This window comes from Melospiza georgiana, chromosome 28, assembly GCF_028018845.1.
Source record: "Melospiza georgiana isolate bMelGeo1 chromosome 28, bMelGeo1.pri, whole genome shotgun sequence".
Classification (NCBI taxonomy): Eukaryota; Metazoa; Chordata; class Aves; order Passeriformes; family Passerellidae; genus Melospiza; species Melospiza georgiana.
The window spans coordinates 5331750-5348266 of record NC_080457.1 but is presented as its reverse complement, the minus strand read 5'-3'; positions in this window follow the sequence as shown (position 1 = coordinate 5348266).

Genomic DNA, 16517 nt, shown 5'->3' with positions numbered 1-16517 from the left:
TAAAGGTTTATTGGAGCCTTGGAGGATCCACATTCACTCCAGGAAGGATCTGCTGGAGTGGAAAATCCAGGGTGGGTTTGGTTTGTGTGCTCTGGGTCAGAGTTTGGAAATGTGGGAGATGTTCCCCCACCTTCACCTGGAGGCCAAAATGTTCCTTCACCATAAATCCTTTATTCACAGAATAAAGACATCCAGGACACAGAATTGCAGCTCCCACTTTTCCATGACCTCCAGGAGCCCAAGCAAAGCTGGAGATCCACTGGAAAACCAATTCCAACCTGGCAGAGCTCCCAGCTGTTTGTTTTATTGGGAATTTAACAAATAAATAACAAAAAGGCCTCATTAAAGAAAAATCCATTTTTCCCATTACTGTTCACTGAGCGAACCAAAATCAGGAGTGAAATTGGCAGCTCTCAGGAATCCATGTGGAAATAGGGACGGAACCAGGCAATGTTCCTGTGCTGCCTCCAGCTGGAATGAACCAACAGCAGCTGGAACTCACCTGGGGCTGCAGGAGCTGGGGGGCACTGGGCACCCCTCACTCCTCTGGATGCTCCAGGGGGGCAAATCCTGGAGATTTCCTGGGATTAGCTCCAGGAATTCCTGCAGTGCGTCCCTGGGGAGGGGAATCACCAGGACAGGGAGAGCCAAGGACCAACGTGGGGCTTTTGGTTTGTTATTGCAGAGGTTCCAGTCCTAGAATGGTTTGAGTTAAAATCCTGGAATGGTTTGAATTAAAATCCTGGAATGGTTTGGGGTGGGAAGGACAAACCCCACCCAGTTTCACCTCTGCCATGGCAGGGACACCTCCCACTGTCCCAGGTGCTCCAAGCCCCAGTGTCCAACCCGGCCTTGGACATTCCAGGTATCCAGGGGCAGTCCCAGCTGCTCTGGGAATTCCATCCCAGCCCCTCCCCACCCTGCCAGGGAACAATTCCTTCCAAAAATCCCACCTCAATCCATCCATCTGTTTTTCACATGGCTGAATCCCAACATTATCTGCTTTATTTACCAGGAGCAGAACCATCCCAGAGCTCTCCCCATATGGAATGTGAATTATTGAAGCCTCTAAAGAGATAAGAAATTTGCAAATTAGGGCAAACCCAACTGGGGCACAAAGGAGAAAATTCCAAGGAGCTCGAACACCTGAGCAAGGGCTGCCTTGTTCATCCCTGGGTCCCAAAACTCATCTCACACATGGAAAGTCTCACCAGGAAACCCAAATCCTAATTCATGCCTTAGGGATCATCATTACCAGGGGATGGTCATGGCCCCAAGACTTGGACAACATTCCCAGGCCAGGGTGGGATTGTTGGGGTGTCTGGGCAGGGCCAGGTTGGGAATGATTGATCCCTGTGGGTCCCTCACAGCCCAGGATATTCCCTGATCCTCTTCCAGCCCCTCTCAGTGGAGCTCATCCCTGAGCTTTGGTGGAAAGCACAGATCCATGTCTGAGATTTCCATGGTCAGTTTGACGCTAACCAGACATGCTGAGGGTCCACAAATGTTCCCACGTGTTTTGGGAGGGATTTGGGATTTTGGGAGGGATTTGCCCCTGGAGAAGGTCTCTCCATGGATGGTCCAGGGCACAGGAGGAGGGAAAGGATTTTATCTGCAAAAAGGGCTGCAAAGGCAAGTGAAGGCTTGGGAGTGCTGGGAAGGAGAAAGTGGCTCCCTGAGGACAACCAGATTCCATCACCTGGAGGAGGTGACTTCTGGCACTATCTGGGGACAGGAAACCCCCTGAGCTTTCCCAGGGTTCCCAGAGCAGAGGCACAGCTGGGGCACAGAGTGAAACCCTGGGCCAGGTTTGGGACCCCAGCCCTGCTCCCGTGGCCAGGGAGGCTCCAAACATTCCACAGCCAAGGCCACCTGATCCAGATGTCACCAGTGCCGCCAGTGCCACTGGTGACAGCTCTGCCAAGCCTCAGCTCCTCCTCCTCTTCCTCACCCAGAGCAGCTCCTTGGCTTGGGAAGACCCTACAAAACCCAGGGCAGGGGATAAATCCCCCTGTCCCCCTCCCAGGGCATCCCAAATCCCCTCTGCTCCACCTGGAACTGCTGGTCCCACCCCAATCCCAGTAGGAACCTCTTCCAGATCAGAATTCCCTCCAAGCAAGGCCAGCCAGGCCTGGAGAATTCCTGCTGGGACATCACTGAGGGAGCTCCTGTAAACCTGGGGCAGTTTTTGTCCCGGGATATGCAGGAATTCCGAGGACCTACAGGGCTGCAGGAGCTTTGTTAATGAATACAATTAGCTCAGGGTGTTAATGAGGCTCTGATGGGGGAGTCTTTGCTGGGGACTCACTTCCAAGAGTTGATGGGAATGAGGAGAATTCACAAAGAAATGAAGGGATGCTCTTCCCGAAGTTAAAACCCACTCAAAGCCCTCTCCTGGAAATACAAACCCCTGCAGCTCCCATTCCTTCCCAACCCCCAGCACTATTTCCAGGGAAGCAGTAACTGGTGATTCACAGCTCATCCTCTGCTGTTTTTCCCATAAAATGCAGCTTCAGTTCCATTTCTCCTGTGCTCATGCTGAAATGAGGCCTCATCCTCAGCTCACAGCTCCCTAAAAACCCTTTCCCACCTATTTTTTACCGCCTTTAACATTTGCTTCGCTTTCCCTTTTGCCACTAAAACTGCTGGAGAAGCACCCTCAGGGATAATTCCCTGTGCTGAGAAAGGCTGGGAAGAATCCAGCAGGAGCTCCCCTGCCCTCAGCTCTGTTGGAATCCCACCAGGGAATGGTTTCATCCCAAACTCCCTCCAAATTTAGTGGACAAGGTCTCTAGCCCTCTAGCCATGGATGGGCTGGGCTGCAGCAAGCAGAGGATGGTACACAAACTGTCTCAGGAGCCACAATTCCAGCTTTTCCTTCATGGAAACTTCCAGATTAGAATGGGTTTGGGTTGGAAGGGCCTTAAGGATCACCCTAAAATTTGGATTAATTCCCTTGTGGTTCTTTGAGCTCTCAGGAAACCCTGAAGGATGCAATACAGGAACAGAGATGCAATAAAGGAACAAGGATGCAATAAAGGAACATCTTTCCTTCTAGGGTTTTGGAGGGGCCCAGCAGAGATCCTGGGGTCTATGGGAATGGATGGTCCTGGGTCATTGCTTGGACACTGCCAGGGATCTGGGGACAGCCAGAGCTGCTCTGGGATCTGTGCAGGGCCTCAGCATCCCCCAGGATAGGATGGGAGGGAAATGATCCCACAGAAAGGTGGGACAGCACAGAGTGGTGGAAGTGGCCATAAAAGGGAAGGGGGAGAAGGTTGTGGTGTTGTGAGGTCCCCAGGATGAGGTGAGAGATGAGAATCTGACTCCAAGTTCTCAGAAGGCTGATTTTTATATTATATTATATTATATTATATTATATTATATTATATTATATTATATTATATTATATTATATTATATTATATTATATTATATTATATTATATTATATTATATTATATTATATTATATTATATTATATTATATTATATTATATTATATTATATTATATTATATCATATCATATCATATCATATCATATAGTATATAATATCATATTTTAATAATAATTATATTATTATAATATATTATATTATATCATATTTTAATAATAATTATATTATTATATGCTGTGCTAAAACTATACTAAAGAAAGAGAAAGGAGACATCAGAAAGCTAGAAAAGAATGAATAATAAAAACCCGTGACTGACTCAGAGAGTCTGACACAGCTGGCTGGGATTGGTCATTAATTAAAAACAATTCACATGCTGGGTAAACAGTTCTCCACATCACATTCCAGAGGAGCAAAACATGGATAAGCTGAAGCTTCCCATGAGAAGAAATCTTGGCAAAGGGATTTTTCATAAGATATCACGGTGACGGGAGAGCCCAAGGGAAGGGTTTGGGTTAGGTGGGATATTGGGAATGAGGAATTGTTCCCTGGGAGGGTGGGCAGGCCCTGGCACAGGGTGCCCAGAGCAGCTGGGGCTGCCCCTGGATCCCTGGCAGTGCCCAAGGCCGGGTTGCAGCAGCCTGGGACAGTGGGAGGTGTCCCTGCCATGGCAGGGGTGAAACCGGGTGGCTTTAAGGTCCCTCCCAACCCAAATAATTCTGAAATTCTCTGAATTCCCATTCCCAGACAAAATCTGCCTTTTGAGAACATTGCCTCTGTGTTCCAAACCTGCAATCCCACAACCACCACCTTCAGCTCCCCACGGGAGGTTGTTCCAACCATGCCTGCAAACACCCTATAATAAAATAAAAACATGAAACATTTTTATTTTCCCTCTAAGAGCTCCAGGAAAGCTCATTCCACAATATTCCCACCCCTTTCTTCTCCTTCTTTCTATTGACATGGCAGGAATTAAATCCACACTGAGTTGTTTAATTTGTTTATTATCAAACCAAACCCACAGTTTTTGCTCTTGGATCACTTTTTCCTTCAGGCAGGTTTACCCCAAGAGGCAAAATCCTGTCTGCAGCTGCCTGGGATACATTTTTCAAGAACAAAGGAATATTAGGATGATGGAAGGAAGGATTTTGTTTAACTGAGAGTTGGAGCAGGAAGATCAGAACCCGCCCTGCTGTGACATTTCCCAGGGATTTGCACCTAGCCCAGATGAGCACTTGACAAAAATCAGGATCTATGAACACCTCCAGCCCCTAATTTAACAATTCCATCAGAAATGTAATTAACTTTGTCCAGCCTGATTTATTCCTAATAAACCCAAGCTCTGTTCTGCTTCTGGTGTTCAGAGCCATCAATATTAGCCCAGCAAATTTGCTGGGATTTGAGCAAAGATTCCCAGGAAGTCTTATCCATTATCCAATTAACAAACAGCACTAATCCAGTGAGCAGTGCCTGGTGTTTGCAGGGAATTAATTTCAATCCCTGCCTCTCCCTCCAGTTCCATGGGAATGCTGGCAGGGAGGCTCAGGCTCGGTCCTGGAGCCAAGAAGGGATGGAAAATCATGGAAAAATGGGATATCCTGAGGTGGAAGTGACCTACCGGGATCCTCCAGTGCCACTCTGGCTCTGCACAGACCCCAACAATCCCAGAAGCAGCACTGTCCAAATATTCCTGCCTTGGGCTGGGACCATTCCCTGAGACCCTCACACCAGAGGCACCTCAGATGAATGTACTTGTGTCCCTGTGGCCCTGTGCCCCTCTGTCCCCATGTCCCCATGTCCCTATGTCCTTGTGTCCCCATGTCCCCGTGTCCCCCATCCCCATATGCCCATGTCCCCTTGTTCCCATGTCCCTGTGTCCCTATTTCCCTATGTCTCTGTGTCCCCATGTCCCCATGACCCCATAATCCCATGTCCCTGTGCCCCTCTGTCCCTATGTCCCCTTTTCTCCCTGTCCCCATGTCCCCCATGTCCCCATGTCCCCATGTCCCTGTGTCCCCATGTCCCCATATCACCGTGTCCCCATATTCCTGTGTCCCCATGGTCCATGGTTGCCTGGAGAAGAGGAGCAGATGGAGATGTCCCCAGCTGTCCCCTCCCATCTCCTGCTGTCCCCTGTGGCTGTTGGTGCTCTGGGGACATCCCGAGCCCCCTCCCACCTTGTCCTGCTCCCAGACCCCATCTCCTGCTTGGACCAGAAGTGCTCCTGCTCCTCTCCCTGCTGGGTTCCATCCCCTCCTCATCCCTGTGTTTCCCTGCAAGGGAATTAACACCTCCATGGGATAATTAAACATTTGGGGACACCAAACAGCCCTGAGTGCTTTCTGGGAGAGCTCCAGGAACCCAAATGTCCTGTGGATCCGTATGTTTTCTATCCCTATCCCACACTGGACCTTGATCTCATATCCTGCATCTGCAGCTTTTCTCCTGCACATCCAGAACTTCCAAGTTCCACCCAGAACCCATCTCCTGCTTGGACCAGGAGTGTTCCTGCTCCTCTCCCTGCTGGATTCTAGCCCCTCCTCATCTCTGTGCTTCCCTGGAAGGGAATTAACACCTCCATGGGATTATTAAACACTTGGGGACACCAAACAGCCCTGAGTGCTCTTTGGGAGAACTCCAGGAACCCACGTCTTGTGGATCCTGTGCTTTCTACCCCACATCTCACACTGGACCTTGATCTCATATCCTGCATGTCCAAGTTTTCTCCTGCACATCCAGAACTTCCAGGTCCCACCCAGAACATCCAGGTCCCTCCATCTCCTCCCCCACACAGGATTCTGTGGGCCAGAATAAAGCTCTGGGTCCAAACCCTCCATCAGAACCGACTCCTTTCCTTCACCATCACCTTAAAGCTTCTCCAGCAGAGGCAAACCTGAGGAGCAGCCCCTGTTATGGGGGGAAGCTCCATCCCAGCACCACCAGAGGTCCTGCAGGCCTGGCCTTGTCCCCTCGGGCCCAGCTGCAGCTCCCAGCCAGCCCAAAGTGTCTGTGGGGTGAAGCACCACACATCCAGCTGGCCAAAAGTGTCTGTGGGGTGAAACACCACACACCCAGCTGGCCCAAAGTGTCTGTGAGTGAAACACCACACACCCAGCCAGCCAAAAGGGTCTGTGGGGTGAAACACCACACACCCAGCCAGCCAAAAGGGTCTGTGGGGTGAAACACCACACACCCAGCCAGCCAAAGTGTCTGTGAGTGAAACACCACACACCCAGCCAGCCAAAGTGTCTGTGAGTGAAACACCACACACCCAGCCAGCCAAAGTGTCTGTGGGGTGAAACCACCACAGCTGCCACCCTTGGTCAAGCAGCAAGGGCCAGACGAGCCCAGGCACGTCCCACCCAGCTATGTTGGTATTTAATTCCAATATATTGGCACCCAACGTGGGGCAGCTCCATCCTGGGGACGGATCAGTCGGGGAAGAGATCCCTGTGAGGGGACACCCTCACTTTTGCTGCAATATCCAGCCAGCCAGAAGCGTCTGTGGGGCGAAACACCACAGTTGCCACTGCTGGGTTCAGCACCAAGGGCCAGACAAGCTCAGGCACATCCCATCCCCAATATTGGTAATACCAATACAGAAGGTTCCCAGCTCCTTTGGAGATGGATTTCCCAGGAACTCAGCCCATGGATGGCTCATTTGTCCATGCAAAGCACAGCTCAATAACAGATTAAACAAATGTCACCCAGGTCACGGCGTGCTGGGAGAGCAGGGGACACGAGCCAGCTGCCCCCATCACCTCTGCACAGCTCTGATCACACCTTGGGAAATCTCCAGGGAAACACAGGCAGGGATGGCTGGAAATAGAAATCAAGGCAAAGGAGGGCTACAAATTAAGTTTTTGATGGGAATTTGGCATTTCAGCAGGAGGAAAACATGCACAGAAACAGCAAAGAATAAGAATGAGAATAAGAGGATAAGAATAAGAATAAGAATAAGAATAAGAATAAGAATAGGAGAATAAGAATAAGAGAGTAAGAATAAGCATAAGCATAAGCATAAGAGAATAAGAATAAGAGAGTAAGCATAAGCATAAGCATAAGAATAAGCATAAGAATAAGAATAAGCAGAAGAAGAAGAAGAAGAAGAAGAAGAAGAAGAAGAAGAAGAAGAAGAAGAAGAAGAAGAAGAAGAAGAAGAAGAAGAAGAAGAAGAATGAGAATAAGAATCCAATTACAAATCCAGGAGAAGGTTGTGGGTTTTTGGAAGTTATTTTATTTCTTTTTCCAGATCACAGCCCACATTTCCTGAAGAAACCCTGCAGCTCCAGCCTGGTGCTGCCCAGACACTCCAGACATTCCAGCCTGGGATGGGAAGGAGATGTTGAGCCCAGCCTGGGATCAGGGGTGGCTCCAGATGGAGGGAACAAGGGATGGCCCCAGAGCCAGTCTGGGATCCCAAGGGATCCAGAGGGCAACAGGCTGCAAGAACTTCTGGGATACACCAGGATTGAAGTGGGAGGATGAGCAGGGACATCCATGTCCCACCAGGAGAATGGGGAAAATCCCTCTTCTTCGCCTGTGTCCATGGAATATCTGAATTTAGGGATTGGTTCATGGATGAGCAGCTCCAGGAGTGAGATGATCCCAGTGAGGGACCAGGAGGATCCATCCTGGACACTGAGGGGCTGGAGAATGACCAGAGAAGAGAACAGAACTGGGAAGAGGCTGGAGAATCCCTGAGGGAGCTGGGCAGGGGCTCAGCCTGGAGCAAAGGAGGCTCAGGGGGCCCTTGTGGCTCTGCACAGCTCCTGACAGGAGGGGACAGCCCAGGGGTCAGGCTGTGCTCCAGGGAACAGGGACAGGAGCAGAGGGAACAGCCTCAGGCTGGGCACAGCAGGAATTTCCCCATGGAAAGGGGGCTCAGGGCTTGGCTGGGGCTGCCCAGGGAGGGTTGGAGTGCCCATCCCTGGAGGTGTCCCAGGAACACCTGGATGTGGCACTCAGTCTCTGGGCTGGGGACAGGGTGGGGATCAGGCACAGCTGGAACTCAATGACCTTGGAGGGCTTTTCCAACCTCACTGATCCTGGGATTCTGTGAGCTGCTCCACAAATTGAGCAAAATTCACATATTTTGGGGATCTGCCCCAAAATTCCCCCACAGCTGCTCCACATCCCCTTCCTCATCTCCTGGAGCTGGTGCTGGAGGATTTGATCCCTGGTCCCTGTCCCTGGTCCCTGTCCCTGTCCCTGTTCCCTGTTCTCTATTCCCTATTCCCTATTCCCTATTCCCTATTCCCTGTGCCTGTTCCCTATTCCCTGTCTCCTCTTCCATGTCCCCTGTTCCCTGATCCCTATTCCCTGTTCCCTATTCCCTGTTCCTTGTCCCTGCCCCTATTCCCTGTCCCTGTTCCCAGTCCCTGTCCCTGTTCCCTGTGCCTATTCCCTGTTCCCTGTCCCTGCCCCTATTCCCTGTCCCTGTCACTATTCCCTGTTCCCTGCCTGTTTTCCCTGCTCCCTGCTCTCCCCCTCCCATCCCTGCCCACTCCAATGAATTTAAAGGAGCATTTATATCCCAAAGTCCATGTTTACAGTTTCTAATGGAGTTCCAATTACAGGCTGGGGCAGCAGCTGGAATGGAGCCTGTCTCCAGAATTTATGGGCAGTGCAATCCCAACCCCAGGGATCCCTCTCAGCAAGAACAGGAACATTTGTCTCCAGAGCCCCAGCAGCAATTCCTCATGCTAATAGAGTCTGTGATCCCAGGGAAATAATCCTGCCCAGGTGCTGCGAGGGATGAAAGTTTGACAAGAAAGTCTCACAGGTATCTGGGCGTAGCATAAAGATTTTGGAATGTAGAATCTGAAGAAGGAATAGAGATGGAAGCAAGTTTTGATATATGAGAAAAGAATTGCTGAGCCAGTTTACTGGATAACCAAGGAGGCAAAGAGTGTGTTACTTAGAAGGGGTTTTTATGGCTTAGAGCAAAGGATAAACCCACCTCAAACAAGATGTTTTTACCAAGCAGAAAAATAGCACAGACAAACAAGCCTGCCCATGGTGCAAGTAGAAAACCCAGGGACAGCAGCGTCCCCAGGGATCCAGAGGGCTGGAGCTGAAGGCAACAGGCTGCAAAAACGTCTGGGATACACCAGGACTGAAGTGGGAGGAGGAGCAGGGACATCCACGTCCCACCAGGAGAATGGGGAAAATCCCTCCTCTTGGAAAATCCCTCCTCTTGGAAAATCCCTTCCCTTCCTCTCGGAATGTCTGAATTTGGGGATGGGTCCATGCCCCTCTGACAGCCCAGTTTTCTCCAGGCTGTTTCTCCATGGGGAACCAGCCCAGCAGCGACTTGGACATGGGGCCTGGTGGCTTTTAGGACACCCAAAATTCAGATCTGCCCCTGGTGCCTTTTCCAGGCTGGATGAGCCCAGGTGTCCCAGCTCCTCCTGCAGAGTCCCAGGAGAGGAATTCCAAAGGCAGCAGATCTCAGGAACATTTTGGGAGTAGAAATCTTGTCCTGATGTGTCCCTGCACAAACCAATCCATGGCAACTCTTCTGAACATTCCCAGCTTGAAGGGACAGTGAATCACCCCAGAATTCCAGGATGGTTGGGAAGGGACCTCAAAGCCCACCCAGTGCCATGGCCAGGGACCCCTTCCACTGCCCCAGGGTACCCCAAACTCTGCCCAAATCTGAACAATCCCACGATCCAGGGGCAGCCCCAGCTGCTCTGGGCACCCTGTGCCAGGGCCTGCCCACCCTCACAGCCAGGAATTCCCTCCCAATATCCCATCAAAACCCTCAGTGTCTCAATTTGAAGGATGTAATTTATATTAAAAAGACATTTTTGGCTCAGTAGGGCCCATGAGGAGCAAGATTCCCAAATAAACCCTCCCCACTCTCCTCCAGTCTGTCCCCTCAGGGCTCTGCCAGGCTGTAGAAGAGCAGCAGTGCTGGGACATCATCTCCATCTCCATCTTGATGACCTTGATTTTGCATGACAAGCTGCATATTAATTAATTAAAGAACAAGCCCGGCGTTCCCTGGAAAGGGCCATTCTTTTCATCCTGACAGGTAATTACAGCAGCAGAAATGATAAATCTTCCCAGGCACTGTTTGTCTTGAGGAGAGGCTTTAATGATGGAGGTTTAAAGGCTGGAGGGAGCTGGGGATGTGTCAGGGGATGAAGGAAGGCTCGGGACCACCTGGAGTGCAGCTCCCTGATCCAGCCCCATCCCTGCCTTCCTTCCCAGCCCGTGGGAGGAACGCTCTGCTGAAGGAAGCAGGAGGGAAATAAAATCCACTGGAGAAATTCCTAACAGCAGGACAGAGCTCTGGGAGTCACTGCCATCATCTGTCTCCTGGCAGGGTCTGAGGAGGGATCTCCCTTTTATGGGGATAATGGGAAAATCCATATTTATAGGAAATAAGGGAAAAGAAAACGGAGATATTCTGTGAGCAGTGGAAATCACAGCCTGGTTTCTCATTCACTGCTGTGCCCTTAAAACATCCCACAGCAATTCCAGCTCTTCCTGGTGTCCTCCATAAGGAGAGGAAAGCCCCAGTTTGCTTCAAATTCTCTCCAGCCACCACCAAAGCCTTGGACAAGGCAGGAATTTGAGGCTCTCTTTATCCAGTCAAGAACATCCACAAAGCTGGAGGACTTCCTTCAGCCCATTGGGGTCTACAGGATCTCCATGACCCCATTGGGGTCTACAGGATCTCCACCAGCCCATCAGGGTCTGCAGGATCTCCAGCAGCTCACTGGGGTCTGTAGAATGTCCAGCAGCCCATCAGGATCTGTAGGATGTCCAGCAGCCCATTGGGGTCTGTAGGATCTCCATGATCCCATCAGGATTTGAAGGATCTCCACCAGCCATGGACAGGGACCAGGCCCTGCTGTCCTTGCATCCCATATCCCAGGGGATCCCAAAATCCCAGGTGATGTTTTAAGTTGCCATGGCCAAGTTCTTCCTTGGCTCAGCTCTGAGAGGGAATTCACGCTGGGAGGTGACAAATCCAAGTCCCCAAAGCCCCAAGATCTGCCAGGAAATGCTTTGGCTCCAAGCTGGCCTGGGAGGAGCAGCTCCAACAGGTCCAGGTGGCTCCTGGTGAGGAGCCAAAGCAGCCACCAACACACAGAAAACATGGGTGTGTCCAACTAAAGGCTCTTTGGCAATTTCTGAGGAATATTTACCTGTCCCACCCCTGGAAGTGCCCAAGGCCAGGCTGGATGGGGCTTGGGGCAGCCTGGGATAGCGGCAGGTGTCCCAGCAGGTGGGACTCGGTGGGCTTTAAGTTCCCTTCCAACCCAAACCATTTCATGTTGAACATTTCCCATTCCTGAAAAATATTAAATCCACAGAGACCAAGTTCCCTCTCATTTTCTCCCCCATCCTTGCAATGAACACACAGCAGGAACAGAATCATTCCTTCCATGTGCTGCTCCAGGACTCGCTGGAATTCCCAGCCCATGGGAAGAGCCCAGCCCGTATCCAGACAGAAGGTGTGTCACAGCCATCTTTTATGAAAAATCCTTTCCTTGGGTTTTTTATCTCCTAAGAAGCTGAGAGGCCTCAAGAACAAAATGTAAACAATGGTTATCTGCTGCTGTGGAATGCAATAGGTGCATCTGGGATTTGTCTCATGTGGTTGTTTCTAATTAGTGGCCAATCACAGTCAGCTGGCTCAGAGTCACAAACCTTTGTTATCATTCTTTCTTTTTCTATTCTTAGCCAGCCTTCTGATGAAATCCTTTCTTCTATTCTATTAGTATAGTTTTAATATAATATATATCATAAAATAATAAATCAGCCTTCTGAAACATGGAGTCAGATCTTCATCTCTTCCCTCATCCTCAGACCCCTGTGAACACGGTCACAGAGGTGCTGCAGGATGGAGCAGGAGCTGCTGGGATGCAGGAATAGCCCCTGGAAAGCATTGGAAAGCACAACAGTTTAGGTAGAATAATAGTGAAGTTATCACAGGGTGGAAAAGTAGATTTTAGGGTTTTTAGTATGGGGGTTCAAGAGGCAAGATGGAGGGAACTGGGCATGTCCAGCCTTTCTCCTTCTTCTTCTTGGCCTCCATCTTCTGCTGTTATGGTGGCACTTTTGGATTGGTTTAGAGTAGAAGCTCACTGTCTAACATAGGTGATAGGTATTGGGAAGTAATTGTAGACATTGTACAGGTAGTTTTTAGTATAAAGACATAACACTGCCCCAGGGGAGGCAGAGTGCCTGGACTGTCTTGCTGAGCTGACCTCGGCAGGGCAGGAGAAAATTTTTTATAGATAAGATCCAATAAACAACCTTGAGACCAAGAAATTAGGAGCTCTTCAAGCGCCAGGCTGGGAAAAGAGACTTTCCAGGTTTTCTCGAGGTCACTCTGAGAAGCCAGAGATCCCGACAACCACGATGGTCCCGTTCTCAACCTTTGGGCTCCAGACATTCCCAGCCTGGCTGTGGGGACAGGCCAAGGCTCCGGGACACCCGCAGGAGTCATTAGCGGGGCAATTAGCGCTTGCTCGGCTCTGAACGTTCATTAACAGCAATCAATCAATCAATCAGAGCTGAGGGGACATCAAAGCAAGGCTTCCTGCAGGAGGTGACAGCCGGGACACCCCACCACAGGGTCATTCCTGGTTTTCACAGTTTAAAGTATTGTTGACCAGGGGTCTATGCACAAATTTTGAATGGGACAGGACTGCTAGGAACTCATCTTGAGCTGTTTTATTTTCCAGAATTTGTCTCATTACGTGGTTATGACAATGGGAAGATCTTATTAGCTTATGTTTCAGACAGCTTTCCCAAAACCCTTTGACCTTATGGATTCCCATGTAAAATTGGGATTAAACACAAGGATTGAGGAGCCTGTGATCAGTCAGTGCCAGATCCCCGAGTGCTGCGGGAAGTGTTGGAGCAGGGATCAGGATCCAGCAGCGTCCCGGCTCCATCTGTGCTCTCCAGGAGGGTTTCTCTCATCCTGGAAAAAGCAGAATTCGGCTGCGGGAAAAGCCACAGGATCCTGGATCCCTGACGGATCCTGATCCCTGCTGGATTCTCATTCTGCTGTATCCTGAATTCTGCTGGATCCTGACCCCTGCTGGATGCTGATCCCTGATGTATCCTGGCTTCTGCTGGATCCTCATTCCTGCTAGATCCTGACCCCTGATGGATGCTGAATTCTGATGGATCCTCATTCCTGCTGTATGCTGATCCCTGTTGGATCCTGGCTTCTGCTGGATCCAGATCCCTGCTGGATCCTGACCCCTGGTGGATCCTGATCCCTGCTGGATCCTCGTTCCTGATGGATGCTGACCCCTGCTGGATCCTGGCTTCTGTTGGATCCTGATCCCTGAGAGATCCTGATTCCTGCTGAATTCTGAGCTCCCCACCCCCCTGGAGGCACTGTGCTCCAGGCTGGCCACGCATGGAATCTCACATGGAATGGTTTGGTTGGAAGGGACCTTAGAGATCACCCAGTTCCATGGGCAGGGACACCTTCCAGGGATCCAGGGAGGGGCCAGTGGGGTCAGATCCTGTGGAATCCACAGGATCCCTGCTGTGGATTCCTGCAGCTCCATTCCCGTGGAGGGCTCTTCCCTGGTTACCAAGCCTAGATCCTGAATTCTGCTGGATCCTGAATTCTGCTGGATCCTGGCTGCTGCTGGATCCTGATCTCTGATGGATGCTGATCCCTTCTGGATCCTCATTCCTGCTTGATTCTGATCCCTGCTGGATGTTGATCCCTGCTAGATCCTGATCCCTGCTGGATGCTGAATTCTGCTGGATCCTCATTCCTGCTGGATTTTGATCCCTGCTGGATCCTCATTCCTGCTGGATCCTCATTCCTGCTAGATGTCGATCCCTGCTGGATGCTGATCCTTGCTCGATCCTGGCTTCTGCTGGATGCTGATCCCTACTAGATCCTGATCCCTGCTGGATCCTGGCTTCTTCTATATCCTGATTCCTGCTGGATCCTGATCCCGTGGAGGCTGATCCCTGCTGGATCCTCATTATTGCTGGCTCCTCATTCCTGCTGGATGCTGATCCCTGCTGGATCCTGAGCTCCCCACCCCCCTGGAAGTGCTGCCCTCCAGCCCCTCCTGTGCTCTGTGGCAGGGCAGGACCCCTCCCTTTTCCATCCACAATTTCCAGACACAGCATTGAGACATCCCAGGAAAATCCCAAATTCCCTGCAAACCACTGGGAGCTCCACATGGAGCCCATCCTGCTGAACCCTGGGGCCACGTGCTGCCTGCCTTTGGAGCTCATTGTCCCACCCAGGGATGTGCCAAGGGAAGCATCCCTGGGTATTTCTCCTGAGCCATAATCCCCCTGGAGCCACCTCAGTGCTCCTGGAACAGAAACAAAGGATAAATCCAAATTGGGAACAGCTCAATCCCTCCCTGTCCCCAAGTGAATCATCCCAGAATTCCAGGACGGTTGCGAAGGGACCTCAAAGTGCACCCAGTGCCACCCCTGCCATGGGCAGGGACACCTTCCACTGTCCCTTGAACAATTCCCATGATCCAGGGGCAGCCACAGCTGCCCTGGGCACTCTGTGCCAGGGAGCAGGGATGAGGTGTCACCAGCCACAGTGACATCCCCATGGAACCCAGCTGGGGCTGAGCAGGGATGAGCCACCAGCCATGGACACCCTGCCCTGAGCTTCTGTCCCCAGCCAGGGTGGGCACACCGAGGTTCGGGGCTGTCAGGGGGTTCTGGTGGCCACTTCTCTTGGGGTTTCTGTCCCGAGGAGGAGGGAACAGCAGTGCTCCTGTGCAGGGACATTCCAGGAATGAGTCTGGAGCTGGTGAGGCATTGCCATGGAAACAGGAGCTCAGCACCTGAGCAGCCCTGGAGGGAGCAGAGAGGGGCAGGAGAACAGGGGAGATGCTCCAACCTCGGCCAGGCAGGAGGAGGAGGGAGGAAAACTGGGAAGAGAGGAAACAAAGAGATGGGAGAGGGAGGAGAGCTCTGCTGGGAGGGACATGGGGCCACCTGCAGCTCCTGTGTGACTTCATGGCTGAGAAAGAGACAAGTGGCTGTCACTGAGGAGGTGATGTCTGTAGGATTGATGGGGGTAGCATGGTCAGGATGGACAGAGACGAGAGATCTCTGCAGCCAGGGCTGGAACTTGGGGTTCATTGCAAAGGGCCTGGGTGCAGGGCCCTGCTGGGAGCTGCCAAACACAGCTCAGAGCAGGCTGAGAGAAGAGAGGGGGAGAGAGGGTGAGAGGGTGAGTGAGTAAAAGGCAAGAGCTAAGAGACAGGAGGTAAGAGAGTGAGGTTCCCATTCCAATACCATAAATCTTCTTCTGTGCTGAATATTCTAATTCTCACTAACCAATCTAGTACAACATACAAATCCTACAGCATTTCCATACAGCCTATAAGAATCATTGCATTACCATCCTGTGTTACATTTTAAACCCTAAAAACTCCTCTTTGGGCCCCTTCTGCCAAGCTGTAGGGTCTGCTCTGACCCTTGGGCCTGTCTGCAAGCAGAGGGTGTTGTTCCATCAAAAGGGGATCACCTTCAGCTGGCCACACCATTGTTTTCCAGTTGTTCAGTAACTGAGGGATCTCAAAGCTTGCTTTCATTTCAATCTTGCTTATAGTTTCTATATTCTCAAAATCTTTTGCCAGGCAATCATATTGATAAGGCTTTCCTGTTTCACCTTCCCCAACAGATGCCCCCACGCTCCTCTCCTGCAGAGCAAACCCCACCAGCCCAGCAGTGTGAGCAGGGAAGGATGGATTGAGATCCAGGAGCATCCTGGAGGAAGGTCAGGCCTGTCCCGGTGTGAGGACAATCATGGCAGGCATACACATCCCCAGGGATGTTCACCCTCGAGACCTTCCCATAAATCCTGTAGGAATGAAGCAGCTCCCAAATCCTCTGGGCTCAGCAGGAAATCCATCTCTTTTTTCAGATGTGTTGAACTCTCCCTGCTGGAATCACCTCGTTCCTCCCCCCATTCCCTCCCAGCCACCACTCCCCCTTGCTCCTTATCCCCTGGATGTTCAGCTCTTCCAGGGATGCACTTCCTGGAATAAGAACAGCTCCCAGTCTTCTTTCTGAGCAGCTGAACAGCTCAAACTCTTTTTTTTCCCCCTATCAAATCCTTTCTCCTTTCCCCCCATCCCTAA